The sequence below is a fragment of the Malaya genurostris genome, chromosome 3 (assembly GCF_030247185.1).
Source record: "Malaya genurostris strain Urasoe2022 chromosome 3, Malgen_1.1, whole genome shotgun sequence".
Lineage (NCBI taxonomy): Eukaryota > Metazoa > Arthropoda > Insecta > Diptera > Culicidae > Malaya > Malaya genurostris.
Genome location: NC_080572.1, coordinates 202305860 through 202322764, shown reverse-complemented (window position 1 = coordinate 202322764; position 16905 = coordinate 202305860). Strand labels below are relative to the sequence as shown.

The 16905-nt window shown below is 35.3% G+C and overlaps 1 protein-coding gene across 7 annotated transcripts in view; it reads left to right on the top strand.

The window, feature by feature from the left end:
- Window positions 1-577: 577 nt before the first annotated feature.
- LOC131439196 (PTB domain-containing adapter protein ced-6) overlaps window positions 578-16905 on the top strand; it is a 153942-nt gene continuing 137614 nt past the window's right edge. For 2 of the 7 annotated variants that reach the window (XM_058609936.1, XM_058609930.1), the window contains exons 1-2: window positions 578-735; window positions 1330-1699. The gene's annotated coding sequence lies outside the window, so the exon portion shown is untranslated. Of the gene's footprint in view, window positions 813-981; window positions 1093-1329; window positions 1700-16905 lie in introns of all 7 variants that reach the window. The other 5 variants (XM_058609934.1, XM_058609937.1, XM_058609935.1 and 2 more) reach the window with 5 other exon arrangements.

The following is a 16905-nucleotide window of genomic DNA, read 5'->3' as shown; positions in this document are numbered from 1 at the left end:
TAGTCACACATCAGCGCGGCGGTTCTGTCGAGATCGAGAGCTTTCATGTCGTCGATTCATGCGGTCGTATTTGTGAGCCTGCAGTACAAAATATATCATGATGATCTTTCATTTCTGGTTTGGCAGTGTTGTGTTCACGATGGAACCACTCTGCTATGGATGTCACCGTTTGTCATAATCTTTGATGAATGTAAGACAGAACTTGGTCATGTATAATAGCATATAATATGAAATATGTTATTTTTTAATTTAATTTAATTTGTCGCATGAAGTTTCCTATATACTGCTTCAGAGGTGATTACAAAAATATGGTATCGTTGCATGTTGTTGTTTTGTGTTGATAGTATAGCAGTGATAGTATGCTCGATCGATGAATGATCACAGGTTGAATTTAATGTCAGTGTACAGCTCTAAGCTGTAGGTGTTTTGCAACCAGAAACAATTGTGCAAAAATGTTTCGTTTGATTTTCATACACGGCTAACACCGAACTGCGCAGGGAATCACCTGTGGCGCCATATTTATCCGCTGCTTCCAGTTTGGTCAGTATCGTAGTATCGAAGGGTGCGCGTGAAGTAGTTGGTGGTGTGTAGGTAAAGCCGAAACAATCCGAAGCGATCATCTGCTGCTGTGCCTGCGAAAAAAAAGGTGACTTCGATCGTTTCCAGCCGCTCTCGACCTAGTCAGTGCAAACGTACAGCTGAACGAGTGTGTTTCTCGCGCAATCTCCGCAAACGGTGAGGCAGATTTGTTCACTTTTTTCACACTCCCTGTGTTGAAAATGTTGATCGGAAACTGATGGTCTGTTTGAAAAGTTAGCATTTTTTTTCTTTGTTTGAGCTGTGAGACTTTCCGTGCATTTTTGTTTTCTTTGTGCGTTGTTCGATGGTGCAATATTAAGATAGAGTGAAATATCGGTTGATGAAATCCAGTCATTTATTATATTTGATCTAAATTACTACATGCCAATTTCTTTCTCTTAGCTAAATCACCATTCCTGAGGTATCTCTATAATAGCATAGGCATTCGTGTGTCGGTATAGGAGACGTTGTAAATCTGTGCGCATAAAAAAGCAGATCGAAAGAGCCAGAAAGGTACGTGTATTTTTCAGAAGAAGAGAGAAAAGCCTCGCGTAGTTAGAGCTCTCAGAGACAACCACAAAAGATCATCGCATTAAAGCACAAAAAAAAACAAGTATTTAGTTGTAGGGTAAATAGTAGGCTACCCCCAAGTAGAGAGGTTTCCTGGATTTAGTTTCTAAGCTACCGTTTGTGTGCACCAGGCCAAGTGATCCGCGGTTTCATACCAATAAGCTTTATTTCCGCTTGCAGGACAACCCGAGAATTCCTCCGGAAAGTGCGATCGAGAGTGCGGTTTGGTGCGTATACGTTTGTGATTGAAAGCAAAGTGTGAAAGTCACGCAAAAGTTTCACTTAGTGCTCAATTTGTTGCGAAGTGGATTAAGTGCAAAGTATTGTCGAACGGCTAAGTAGCCAGGAGGGAAAAAGATAGCCAAAGTATCGGACCCCAACGCACACGTACGGTTCACACATACAGACGAAAACCTGTTGCGCATTTGCTGTCTCAGTTGCCAGCTCTTGATCGCTCACACACAGCGCACGGAGATTCAGCTAGAGGGAAAAACACACAAAGTTGTGACGGCGGTGACGTGTTGTGTGTTTGAAAGTTCGCCGAAGTTAGGTAACGTACCTTGTCGTCCCCTCCCAAGCTTGATTTTAGCATTTTAAGTCGCATAGCAGCTACCTATTTCTCTCACTTGAAGAAATTTGTCATCGTAAAGTTCACACTCTCGGGGGGCTTATTTTGCGTGATTTCATTTGGCCTGTAAAAGCTGTACAGGAATTCCATTTGCTGCTTCTCGTGTGCACATACCATAATAAAAAAAAGAGCTACATTCGTGTGTATGCATAACAACAACAGCAGCAGTAATAACGTGTATGGAAATTGTTTCTCTTTTTATCAAGCCTTTTCTTGTCTTCGTCGTCGCCCGCCTTGTGGTGTGCGATCGTACTTGTCAAACAATTGAAGTAAGTGCGTCTCCCTTCTACCCACAGTCTCTCTGTGCTCTCGAACGCCGTCATTTAAATGGGTTAAACAGAGTCTTTTGTGTGGTTGATGGATTATGAAGGAGAGGAAAGATCAACTCTTCAGAGTACATCAATTTCAAGCAGCCTTCGTGATTATGAATTTTGCTGATTCTTTCGTTTGGCGCATACCGAAAGCAAAAAAAAAAATAAAATAAATATAATCACCTGGAAAATTACTTTATAACCATCTAAACAAGGTGGAATGGAGACTGCAACAACACTGATAAATTTAGATTCAAGAAGTTGAATTGTAAAGTTGATATAAGATACAGGTAGGGTTGTCATCCGCAAGGTTTTACCGTGCCATGTCAGACCTAGAGGCATATGCCGAACATACGAATTTTATGCCGGGTCACAAACAGGCATGACGCTAAAATTTGATTCTTTGATCAGATTGACCGTCAATTCGATTATATCTTTAGTTGAGACAGTGTTCGTAAGTGTCATGATGGCGCCACTGACACGCTTAGTACCTCTTCAAAAATAAATCTAGTCCGTTTATTTTTGTTTCACTTATCAACAAAGTTGCTATTTATACAGATTTCATTTAGAATACATTTTTGTTTAGCTTTACTCCCGGTAATTACGTTATAGAAATAAACTATGGTGATCGCATTTTTCCTGTGTGTAAGTGCGGATAAATTTTTTTTCAGAAGAACATGAAGATCTATATGAAAAGATGAACTCAGAATCTCATCTCATTCTTGTCACTTTGGAAACACTTGACTATTTGAAATTGGAAACTATATGCTCGAAAACACCTCGTAGTAACACGGCAATAAAATTCCAAACCATATTTTGATTCAATGCTCACTTGCTTAGGGCATGTTGTCATATTTAATTTCGAGAGAAAATTATACACCAACACAATCGAAAGCAGCTTGGGTGATCACCAGTTCATTTTACATCGTGTCCGATAATGGTCTATCGATTATTTTTTTTTTAAATCAACGGGCGAATTTGCAGACTTGACTGTTCGCTTTGCCGTTGATCTGAGATTTTTATTTGTCTGTTTTCCAGAACAAGGTTAGAAAAAATGAATAGTTGCGCTTGAACATCACTTTCACCGGTCAAACAATTGAATAAATCATGAACGTAATCGTAACAATTTATAGTGAAAACTAGAAAGGCTACGCAATCGCTGTGAAAACTGATACCATTCGACTCAGTTCGTCGAGATCACAATATGTCTGTGTATGTAAAACACTAATAATTCAATTTTGTCTGAGATGGCTTGAGCCGATTTTCACAAACTTCAAATGGTCATATAGTCCCATAGCCTGCTAAATTTCATCTTTATCCGACTATGCACTTAAGGTGAAATGTAGCGGAATTGAGCAATTTGACGTCTCTGTTACTCACACCGATGCAGAGTGCGCAGATTTATTCATATACGAAATTACAATGTGTGCGAGCCGAAGTCAAAGTTTGTTGTGGGTTCAATTTTACACTGAGGTAAAATATTTTTGACTCATAATCATACACTGCGAAAAATGCATATAGAATTTCGTAAGCTATGAACTAATGAACCAAGTAGAAGACAGTTGCATTACGTGATGTAGACTTTCATGAACGATTTTATGTCTTTCTCAACTGTTCTCTTGGCATTGCAGTGTTTTTTATTGCATATATGTCTTCAATAATTGGCATGATGCGGCTCGACAAAATTCACTGGGTTATTTCGACATACTCACACTAGCATTAACCTTTCAACTGCTGAGAATAGCCACACCAACACATTCGCACGTGGATTGGACTATGCGCGAATCGCGTTTTTGATCAATTATTCAAAAACTAGACCGATTTTCGAAAAACTTAAGTTTTCGAAATCAAATTTATCATAACTAAGTATTCTTAGAATTTTGAAATTTTGCTTTGCCGAGCCGTAATTGGTTTTTGAAATGTATAAACGGTAACTGTTCCGTTCCACAGGGATAATTTTAGAACTGAAAAGTAGTGTTTGTAGCAGAATTTTACAAAGAATCTGAAAATGCGACTCAAAATTTTAAAATTTAAGCTAAAAAAAAACGAAATTTGAAAAAGTTTACATAAACTTTTCCGCATTTTTTTATTGCTTGGGCGGTGCTGTTTCGTATTGAGGTGGTGTGAGAAATGCACGGTGGGCACGGTGGCATTATATCGTGAGCAAAAATTACATATAACATTATGACGCGAATTTATGCAGCACTGGGTTTTGTGTTGAAATAAAAACGAATTGAATACAATAAAATGGGTATTGTAAGAAATTGTTTTTTTTTCTAAGTAGCTGTCATTTATAATGCTAATAATGTCCAACTTTGTTGAGTTCAATGCATTGATGTTGCTGAAGCAATAATGCTTGGTTGTGTAATATCGTATAACAGGTATTATTCTAGATTGTAGCAATTTTTATAGCAAAACTATAACTTCATCATTGACAAGCTACTGAATGAAATACAAACCAGGTATTATCGTGATACAAACAATGTGATAAATATTGAAAAACATCAGGCATATACATGGTTAGCAAGTTGGTCAACACATATACATATAACCTCATGTTAGTCATTCATAATTACTCATGATTTATAGCTCTAGTGTAAGAGTAATCACTAAGAATAACGATTGAATTAGCATATATTCAAAGTGTGAAGGATTCAAAAATCCATTACGTCCAGTCTTTTTTACAAGCCAATATAACGAGAGGTAAGCCCACTGCGCTCAATCATTGAAAAAAGTTCTTGTTTCTATGTGTCCGTTTTTCTTGGTACGCTTTGTGCGACGGTTCGTTCAACTGAAGCGGATAAATATGGTTGTAAAATAAACCAATCGGTTCATACTGCTTAAAATTGCAATTCAAGAAAAACGAAAATCTTAGTCTAAAACTCTTCCGTTTTCCTTAAAACTGCTCGAGAAAAATTATTTCAGTTTCAGCTTACTTCCACTGACACATTTGATTAGCAACAGACACATTCCTATATGGATTTCCTCTTGCAGAAATTATTGCGATATAAAGATTTACGTACCTTCTATTAGTAATCCGGCAAAAAAGGAACCTTGAATTTAACACGCGAAAGGAAATGGATATGGAATGTTGTCGTAAAATTATTTATTTTTCCGGCAAACTGCTTTTGTAACAGAATATATTTAGTTTTGTTTATTTTGTGTAACGCAATCTAATACAAATGCATTCAAGCAGTATTGCTAACTTTTTTATTGAGCAATTAAAATCTACATTCATAGAATGTAAGCAATTTTCCATCAAACGTTGGTGAAAAATTGATCAAAACTGATATTTCATTCAAGATGTCAGGATTAACATTCATTTGAGAATAAATTATTGTGAAAAAAGATTGTTTGATTCTCAATCGTGCAATTCACTTTGATAAACTCGGTGCACTGCATATATGAATACACAGATCTATGGCATACGTACCAAATAAAATGTACGTACGACACAAATTACCAACACAAGTTAACTTGGTTTACTCTTGATCCTTAATGCATGTGATGTGATGTGATGTGAAGTGAAGCCACCATCAGTTCAAGGACTTGCCAGTGGATGCGGGTAGACTTACAGCAGCCCCGATATGACTCATCCATTCACCTTCTTACTATAGCTGTTACCGAAAAGCGAACAAAAAGGGTTGGACGGATATGTAAGTAGAGTCACTTACTCGTATTCCGCGCGAATAAAAGATGCTCTTCCAACCATAATATCCAGAGCATGGATGAAGCATATCGCTTGAACCTGCCTGATGGTTTGTTTGAGAAGGGCGCGTCAGACTCATGTCAAACCTTCAGAAGGAAACAGTCGTCCAGTCATCAATTCGTCCGATGCCCTGATGCTCCCTCCTCTTTACGTCCCCGTGATAAATGTTTAAAATTGATAAATACAATGAAACATAGTGTAATGAAATTGATATAACATAAAATGATATAATAGATTACTTAATAATGTAATATAATATAATATAATATAATATAATATAATATAATGCCACACAATATAATTTAATTTAATATTAAATAATACAATGTCATACAATAGAATATAATATACTATAATTAACTGTTATTTTGTATATTGTTTTATAATATGTTATTTACAAAACAATATACAAAATAACAGTTAATGTAGAGTGTCAGTTATGCTCTTATATCTTCGCAATACTACATGAAGTAAAATATTTCTCTTCTAATAATAATAATAATAATATCCTCATCTATAAAAATAATATATGGTATTATTATTGATGACAAATTAATAACAATAACAATAAATATAATAATGACAATAATAATAAAAAACAATCAAATATAGTACAATCGAATATATAATAAATAATAGAATGAAAAAAAAAGATATTTGCGATATACTGTGATATATAATGGGCTTGAATTTATATACCATTTCGCATCCTCTCATTCTGCCATCAACGCATTCCATTGACCAATTGTCACCAAAGACACACGTGTAGGCATGAGACAGGAACCTGTGAGGACCAAGCTCACCTTGTGACGACCTTGATATTTAGTTAAAAGATTACTTTAAAAGTGATGACTTATAAAGAAAACAAATTTATATGTTGCGCAGTGGTACATAGTACTACTCATAATAAACCCTATAATTTAATATAATACAATATAATATACTATAATATAACATAATATAATATAATACAATATAATATGATATAATGCAATGCAGTTTAATACCATACAACATATATAATAACATAAAATAATGTAAGATGATAATATATGAAATAATATGCTATGATACAATATGACAGTTAATGTCGCAATGTAAGTTATGCTCTTCTTCTAATAATAATAATAATAATAATAATAATAATGATAATAATATTAATAATAATAATAATAATAATAATAATAATACACGATGTAATAAACAACAGAATTATATGTTGTAATATACTATGATAAATACTTTAGGATCGGCTTTAACTAGTAAGTCATTTCACACCCTCTCATTCTGCTACTAACGCAGAAGGCGATAGCACCCAGTCGACGCCGTTCTATTGACCAAATGTCATCATAGACACATGGGCAGGTATGAGATAGGAACTTGTGAGGTGTTAGTTATCTCACCATTTGACGACCTTATCCGACTACGCACTTAATGTTCTCAGAAACTTCTTAACCGATTTTGAAAAAGTAAGGTAAATAAAAAGTCTTAAAATTCTTTAAAAAGTCCGGTTTCCGGTTCGAAAAGCACCGATAATAGTAAAAAAAAACTACAAAAACGTAACTCAATTCGATTTCTCAGCAACGGTTAAACCGATTTTCCCAAATCCTGAAATTGAAGCTCTCATTGTCTTAAACGATACTGTGCAATTTCATCTAGATCCGACTTCCGGTTTCGAAATTATGTGGCGATGAATGTCAAAACTTTCAATCCGTCCTACAAAATGACGATGCAAAACCGGTACGCAACGGTACGTGCTGGTACGGTAGAAGAAAACACCACCGCCTTTGCGAACGAAGCACAATTTCGTATAGCGTGTACGAGAGGACGAAAAGAGAACGTAACCTTTCAACGTTTTCACAACACAACCACATTCATCGACACCAAGCACATATTAACATGTGTTTCCAATCGTGTTGGAGAAAACATAACACCGGTGCAGACACAACTGTCTGTTACCGGTGTTTGGTTTGCTTGATCACAGTGCTGCGTCATCGGTGCTACGGTTGAGAAAAATCATATCCACATTACGATAGTGTGGCAGAATGACTGGAAGAATTTCAATAGATTGGAGTTTAGTTGAAAAGACATGCATTGGAATCTTCTGCTTCGCGATGTATATGAAATTTCAGCAACCAATACTGTCAATAAAAACAGTAAATAATATTTACATACATGTTGTGATTACAAATCATGATATTGACAATAATAAAAATAATCAAATCACAAACAATGTTTTATGATGTTAATGGAAAAATATTACTCCTTAATTCATTTGAATTGCATTGACAGCAGTAACAGGAGCACAGATTTTCGTTTAGTTGACTCAATCGAAAAAGTGCATGAGAGGTAAATCAGCCAGCTTCAATTCAAACCATAATCAACATTTGAATGGAATAGGTTTTTTTTGCTGAACTTATTATATGTTGACCAAAAAGTCTAGTCGTAATACAATTTACGACTGGCTATTTGATGAACTTTTTACTACTGTGACTGTCTCCGGGTTTATTACACCATGAGGTGAATTAAGACAGGTTTTTTTCATTAAGCTAATTTCTGACATTCATTTTGGCCGATTTTTAACACAAATTAATTCGAATTGTTTAGATTGGTTCTTAAAAGCATGATTCAATGCTAAAGTGGCGTATTAGAAGATATTTCTGAGTCCAAAAGTATCAGCAATAATCCATTTGAACTTGATCATTGGCTCAGAAAATGGCGTGTATAAGTGCTTTTCTCGACGATTTCACCTTTATGATTATACCTTATGATCAAAAAAGAACCGGAATTTTATTTAAAAAAAGGTAAAACGCAAAATTTCAATTTTTTATGAATTTCTTTATTATCGCCTTCAAAGTACTCTCCTGCGGCAATACATGCATGCCAACGCTTGATCCAATTTTCCATACAAGTTTTATAGGCCGCCGAAGGTATGGCCTTTAGTTCACGCAGCGAATTCTCTTTTATGGTCTCTATGGTCTCAAAACGCGTTCCCCGCAATGGCAATTTGAGTCTGCGGAAGAGGAAAAAGTCACACGGGGCCATATCTGAAGAGTACGGTGCTTGGTTGATGATATTGATTGAGTTTTTTGCCAAAAATTGCGGCACAACCACGACGCTGTTTTTGAATGAAATTCAGCTTTTTTGGCACCAGCCGAGAAAAAACCCAAAACATCAGTTAAAATGTGATCGGCTGATCCATAAGAGATGCCCAACAACACAGCAATCTCTCTAATCATTACAGAACGATTTTGCAACACGATTTGCTTCCCCGATTCAATGTTTTCTTCAATAACAGATGTTGTTGGGTGGCCAGGGATCTCATCATGATCCAAGCTTGTACGACCACCTTTGAAGCGTTTATATTACTCGTATGCCTGTGTTTTTTCCTAGACACGATTGACCAAAGGCCTTTTCTAACATTTTCAACCTTTTTTGAACACTTAAATCCATTTGCAACACAAAATTTGAGGCACGCACGTTGTTCTAAATTTTCATCCATTATAAAAATCGCCACACGAAAATTTATCAACTTCTTTGTGTGGACGCCAAACAAAAACTAATCGTACGATATGCGTCAAAATTTGACAGAATGTGTATAAAAGTGTTGCCAACGTTGAGAGAATAAAAGTTTACCGATTGGACTCTTTTTTGATCATAAGGTATCTTCCAAACTGGAAGTGCCAGCCATATTATATCTCATTATACCTCCGGAACCGAAAGCGACAGCCATTTATTCCTCGAACCTGATTAACACACCAAAAGCAGCTTGCCAATGAGTCTTAGTTTGTAGTAATCGGCTTAGCCATCTCTGAAAAATTTAACGAAGAGAAAAAAAGTCTGGTGAGTAATGTCAGAGGCATAAGTGGAGGACGTTAATACGAATAAAACTGACATGTTTGTGTAACATTTCTGAGTATAGACAATCGTTCGTATTTATAGATTGTGTTAATTTGGCAACTTTTATTTTTTCGCTTCCAGAATTGTAACGATGAATCTTTACTAAAGTACGATTTATTGACGACAAACATATTCTACCATACAAGTAAATAACACGGAACAGTTGAGAGTAAAATGCAGTTTTACAAACTCAGTAGAGAAAAATTTCGCATAATTTTATCGGAGATTTACAACAGTTGAGTACTTTTTGCCTTTCTCATATAGAAAGGTTATGCACGTCGAGTACTCAAAATGTCTGTGTGTGTGACGCTTTTTTGCACTAACTTTTCTCGGAGATGGCTGAATTGATTTTCACAAATTCAGATTCAAATGAAAGGTCTTGTGGTCTCATAAAAAAATCCTGCATTTCATTTGGATCCGACTTCCGGTTCCGGAGTTATGGGATAAAATGTGCAAAAAAATGAAAATATGTGTTCTAACTTTTCTCATAGATGGCGCGACCGATTTTCACAAACTTAGGTTCAAATGACAGGTCCTATGGTTTCATACATAATTCCTGAATTTCATCCGTATCCGGAAATATAGGGTAAAGTGTGTTTAAAATTTTATACCATCACTGTAAAGGGCGAAAACCCGTGAAAAGTTGTCTAAATCGACCTCAAATCTTCTCCAATTGATAGTTTTTATCAGTAGGCGGTCAAACAAACCGATTTCGATTATTTCTTCAAGAATCGAAGAAAATTTTTTTGAAGAATACCACAGTATTATATATGACAGTATGATTGATATGAGAAAGGCATCATTACACCACTAGGTGGATTGAAACAGGTTTTTTAAATAACTATTTACTTAAAGCTAGTATAATTTCAACTATTGTGGTGATGTCGCATTGGGGTAACGTTGATCTACTCTGGTGAATCCTGCCTCCAGATGGTAGACGGCAATGGTTGATGGATTGGATGTTATCACGGTGCCCCCACGGGAAGCAGGATGCGGTTACCATCGGCGTCCTTCTGCTCGCGTGGGTCTGCGGAAAACACCCGGCGAGTGGCCCGCATGCTGGTCATCGTCAAGGGTGGCACTCGATGAACCACGGTTGGTTTATTGAGTACTTTTTGTCATCATTTATTTATCTACAACAGAATTAAAAACCTGGATTCAGAAGCTGAAGCTGAATTCAAGAACTAAATTCGAAGTATGGAACAGGCTAAAAATTCTGTTGAAAAACTTAGGTTCGAAATCCAGATCAAGAACTCAGTTCTGTATGTTCTAAATGTATGTTCTACAATTATGAAACTGAACTCATTTTCAGAATCCAGGTTCCGAATTAAAATTCTGAACTGAACCTCAAAACATAGAACCGAATTCAGTTTAAAATCTAGTTCCAAGATTCAGAAGTCAGTTCCACAGTTCAGATCTAGCATTTGGCCCTAGAATCCAGACTCAAAGCTCATATCCTGAATTTTGTTAAAGTATTCTAAAGGTGAAATCCTGAATCAGAACACACTACAAACAATTGCCGAATCCAGATTCAGTAATCAGAATGCGATTACTGATACTGATCTGTTGTTGCAGCTTCGAGTTGAGAAGGCAACTGCTCGACACGACGCACAGTGGTCCAAAACTGGAAAAAGACGGTCAAAAGTCTGTACTAACTTTCACTGATTTTTAAGAACTAACGTATCTTCAAAGAAGTTTTACAAGATTAAATTATGCTTCTTTTGAAAGTGACACCTTAATTTTTGTTAAGGGGGTAGTACCCATTTAAAAAAAATAATTTTTTTTTCACAAAACAATTTTTTTCTATCTCATTTGAAGAAAACATCATTTGAAGTATTTTTGCTGAAAATAAGAATAATGCAAAAAAAATTTTTTGAGATATGTTCACTTTATTTTAAAAAACAGTTTTTTTGGTTTTATCTACGTAGAATCTGCCTCTGTTACCTAAGTATCTACTACAAAGTGCGCATAAATACGCATAAACAAGCTCATGCTTGCACGCGCAGCTTAAGCAAATTGTTGTGATTATTTTTTTGTTTACTTTTTGACAATTAACAATATTAGAAAAAAATCTAAGTGGAACTCGATGCAATTTTTTAGGCCTTTTCAAAGTTAGTTTTAAATATTGAAAATCCGAAAATGATCGAAATCATTGATGCACAAAGAACAATGCTATGCGAACTAACTTGTCTGCGAATTATTATTATGTCATATTTGAGAATATCTGCAAAAGTGGCATCCCTGATTGTACCTTAGCCTACTGAGTGAGAGGTAAGATTTCTTATTGACAATGGCTCATCCAATCTGTTAAAGAAGGATAGATACACATTTGGAAGAACGAACAAAAGCTCATGTACACATTTCTTCTCATTTATAACTCGCTCTTCAAGAGCCGAAGATCCGTTCAGCTCATAGCTCGTTTTCACCTCACCAGCAGGGATGCCAGGTCATTTTTCAAAAACCTGTGACCATCGAAAAACTCTCACTATTTCCTACCGCTCTGTAATTTTTGGGGCTGAACTGTGATCAATTTTGAGAATCTACGATCGATCTCAGAATCTGTGTAAATCTGTGACTATTTTCAAAAATCTGTGAGAATCTGTGCCGTTTTTGAAATCCGTGCAAAAGGTTGAAAATCTGTGAAACACAGATTAATCTGTGAACCTGGTATCCCTGCTTACCAGTGCGGTGAACTGGTGAGCTGCGGTTCTTTTATAAAGAGCTGTGAGCTATCAGCTCACTTTAAAGATTCCATTCACTGGAATAGCTCAAGAGCGAATTGCACATCTCTACGCTCACTGCAAGAGTGAGTTACAGAAATAGCAGACGCGTGACGCCCTCCGTTTCTTAACCATTCATGGTTTCAGCATGGCCATAGTGAAAATGAGTCACACGAATAGTACTCAGGATATTCTCATTGGAAAATAAATAGGATTATGAATATATTATCCTATAAGTATTGTAAAAGTTTGTTGCATTAAGTTACATATTTCGCTTCAGTACAAGGTTTCCTAGGTAAAAATAGGTAAAATGATGTATAACTTTTCCAGAAAAGAATAAACTTATGCATTACCTTCTACAAAATTATGTGATTTTATATGTATATGTATGTATAAAAACGTGATTAATCCACCTAGCAGTGAGATGATACCTTTTTTTTATCAATTCGCATGTGTTTTTTGCATGAATATTCTTCGGTGTTTTCATTACATTATTTTAATGACCGTCGTTTTAAGCGACAATTTGAGATTGTAATCACTCATTACTCTGTAATGTCGAAACTGTAAATACAATCGAATTTAAATCTAGAAGTGTGATAATCGATTAAACATGCCATGATATGTAAGTTCCACTTTAGAGTTTACGGTAATTTAAGGTACTTCCAGAGCCGGTATTCAGGAACCAGCATAACCCAAACCGATTCGTATGGCCATATGACGAATAAATTACAGTTTTGAGTACAACTTTGAAGCTTATAATAAAATTCATTATTTTTGTATGTATGTATAAAACTAATTAATTTTGTATATAAGTTTAATTTAATTTGAATTTTTGTTTCTGAAATTTGATTAGGCTATTTTGAGAAAACGATTGAGCTTTGAGAAACGATTTTATACTGGAACCGGAATTCTAAAATCGGTATGGCCGAAGTCAGATAAATTCACCTGAATAGCTGTATAGTTTACATTTGTTTCAAAATATTTGAAAATCAGTGAAGACATCTTTGAGAAATCATAGCATGAATTAAATTTTTAGGTGCTTTCTGAATCGACAACTGAATACCACTAAAACTGAAAAAAGTTAATTTTTTTATCGACTATCCAAATCTGCTAACCCGATAAACCTGATTAATTTATGTGGAATAGACATTTTTATACTAATCACACTGTATCTCCGAAACCGGAAGTAGGATCTGACTGAAGAGCAAGATGTTTAAAAGAATCTTGAAACTTTTCATTTGCATCTTAGATGATTCTTAGATTTCATTTGAATCTTAGATCGGTTCAGCCATCTACGAGAAGAATGAGTTACACAATTTTGATTTCGTTTCATATATCATCCTGTAGTTCCGGAACCAGAGGTCGGAACCAAACATAATTCAGGAACTTTGTTCGGGAGCATACGAATTTTCGTATGAATCTGAATTTGTAGAAAAGAAAATTTCAGAGAAAATTGAGTGAAATTATTTGTCACACACGCATTTGCTGATCTCGATGAACTGATTCGAATGGTATATGGATGTTATGTTCTTCCAGCATTTATTGCTGCAAGTAGTTTAAAACAATATAATTAAAAAAAAATCTGCCATCATCTGGTTTATACATGTCATATTCGAACGATTATGTTGCCAAAAACGAGCCGTGCTAAAATCGGTCCAAGGGAAATTGTCATGAAAAAGGATGCTGTACACAGTCTTTTTGGTACTTAGAAACAATTGTATGTAACAGAATAGAAAATCGTGTTTTCCGTTGCTCCCAAGCATTGCTTTGTCATACAGCGCTCAAAACTCCTACTGCTGGAATAGGGGGAAAAGTCGTTTACACAAAAATTTCGATATCTCCGTTAAAAATGGACGGATTTTAACAATCTATGGCTTGTTGGGTAGGTATTATCGTGCGGAATCTAAGTCTGAAAACATATTCTGTTTTCAAGGTCAATTGTGACAGATATTGTCAAAAAACTGAAAATTTTTACATAAATTTCGAATAACTCAAAAAGTAAACATCCGATCTCAAAACCATTCAATAGCGTTTTGGGTGACGGGGAGACCTTTCATTTGCGACTAGTTTGATCAAAATCGGTCCAGCCATCTCTGAGATCTCGACCTCTTAGTTGACAACACACATACAGACACACACACATACACACACACACACAGACATTTGCTCAGTTCGTCGAGCTGAATCGATTGGTATATGACATTCGGCCCTCCGGGCCTCGGAAAAATTTTCGAAAGTTTGAGCGAATTGTATACCTTTTTTTTATATATATAAAAAAAGGTAAAAACTAACTTGAAAAAAATTATGATTAGAAAACTAGTTTTAAGGGGGTTGTCATAATTCAATCACTAAAACTAACTTTGAAAAGGCATAAAAAAAAGTTCCATCGAGTTCCACTCAGATTTTTTTTATAGTATTGGCAATATCTTTTCCTATAAATTTTGTAAAAATCAGCTGCATAAAGTTGCATATTTCGCTTCGGTGTAAGGTTTTATCATAGGTAAAAAAAGGTAAAATGATCAGTCGGTGTTGAACAGTCGTTCGCACCGCACGCGTATAGCTCTTGGCTCCTGGAATTTTTTTCTGGCTACCTAGAGTTTCATTGATTCAAGGCTTCAGTCTTTTTCAAGACTACCTGAATCACTAACTAAGTGATACAAAGAGTGATATTAGAGTGACTAAGTGATACAAAGAGTGATATTAGAGTGACTAAGAAATTAATCAGCCTTTTTTAATGCTAGCTAGGAGTCTAATCGAAGACTAATTAAGCCTAGTTAATTTAATTTAAAATTTCATTAATTTCAAAAATGCCTGCGTCCAACCGGAAAGGCAACAAGCCTAAGGCTAAAAATAATTCAATACGGAATAAATCACAATCCGTTATTCAACATTTTTCTAATAACATTCACGATCTTATAGAATCTGAATGTAAAAATAAAAGACAACCGACGGATTTCCCTTCCGTTGAGTCTATGCCGTCTAACAATATTTACGAGATTCTTCCTGAATCCGATTGTAGCGACATAGAAGAAAATTCTTCAAAAATTCCCAAAATGGACGCTTGTCGTTCTGGGAAGAAACATCAATCTATGCCACCAGTGACGGTGATGATTTCCGACTTCAAAGCATTCCGTACTGAGCTTTCTACTTTTCTCCCGGAAGTGAAAGTCTCATTTCAAATCGGACGAAGAGGAGAATGTCGAGTCTTGGTGGATGGATTAGAAGATTACGAACGTCTTATTCGATATTTGACCGAGAAACTTCATAAATTTTATTCATATGATATAAAATCAGACAGACCCTTCAAGGCTGCCTTGAAAGGATTATCAAATGATCAAAGTATTGATGAAATTAAAAATGAACTAAAAGAATTGCTTGGTTTTGCCCCTTCCCAAGTAATACTTATGAAAAAAAGAGCGAATGGTACTTCTAAACCACGCTCTGGAATTTCCCATGAACTTTACCTAATACACTTCAATCGAAGTGATGTAAACAATTTGAAAACTTTAGAAAAAGTACGTTTCATTTCCCACATTAAAATTCATTGGGAACATTATAAACGGCATAATCGTATTGCAAACTTAACGCAATGTCGTCGTTGCCAAGGCTTCGGTCATGGAACCAAAAATTGTCATATGGATATACGGTGTTTGAATTGTGGTAAATCGCATTCGAAAGACGTTTGTCCAATGAATGAAACCACTGAAAAATTTTCATGTTCAAATTGCAATGGAAATCATAAATCCAATTATTTGAAATGTCCTGTCAGGGAAAAAATTTTAAACGCTCGTTCGCTTCGACAACAAGTCAAATCAACGACCTTAAATTTACAGAACATACCTGAAAATCAAAAAACCGTTACAAATGCCACGCCTAATTTTTCTAAGGCACTGATTTCTTCGAAACAAAAAACAGGTACGCCTGCCAATTCGTCTTCTAACGAAAACAATTTATTGACAGGTAGATCGACCTCGTCATCATCTTCTTCTAATGTCAGTTATGCTGGTATATTAGGTAGAAATCTATCACCTATTTCTTCTAATGTAAATAATCAAAACACAGGACCGCCTTGCAGTTCTTCTTCTAACGAAAACAATTTATTAATAGGTAGACCGGCCAAATCATCTTCTTCTAATGGCAGTCTACCTACAAATATTCCTTCAATGCCATTCGCTTCTTTAAATGAAGTCGATTTAGGCGATATAACTGAAAATAAAATGATCTACCTACAAGATCAACTTTTTCAAATGATCATCCAAATGAATTCGACTTCATCACTTTTTGAAGCATTTCAAATCGGATGGAAATTTGCAAATAATATTATAATGAATTTAAAATTTAACAGTGATGTTAAATAATTATTTGAATATTTTAAATTGGAATGCTCGATCTTTGAAATCGAGTGAAGATGAATTTTATAATTTTCTCAAAGTTCACAAAATTCATATTGCCATTGTGACAGAAACTTTTCTTAAACCAAATGTAAAA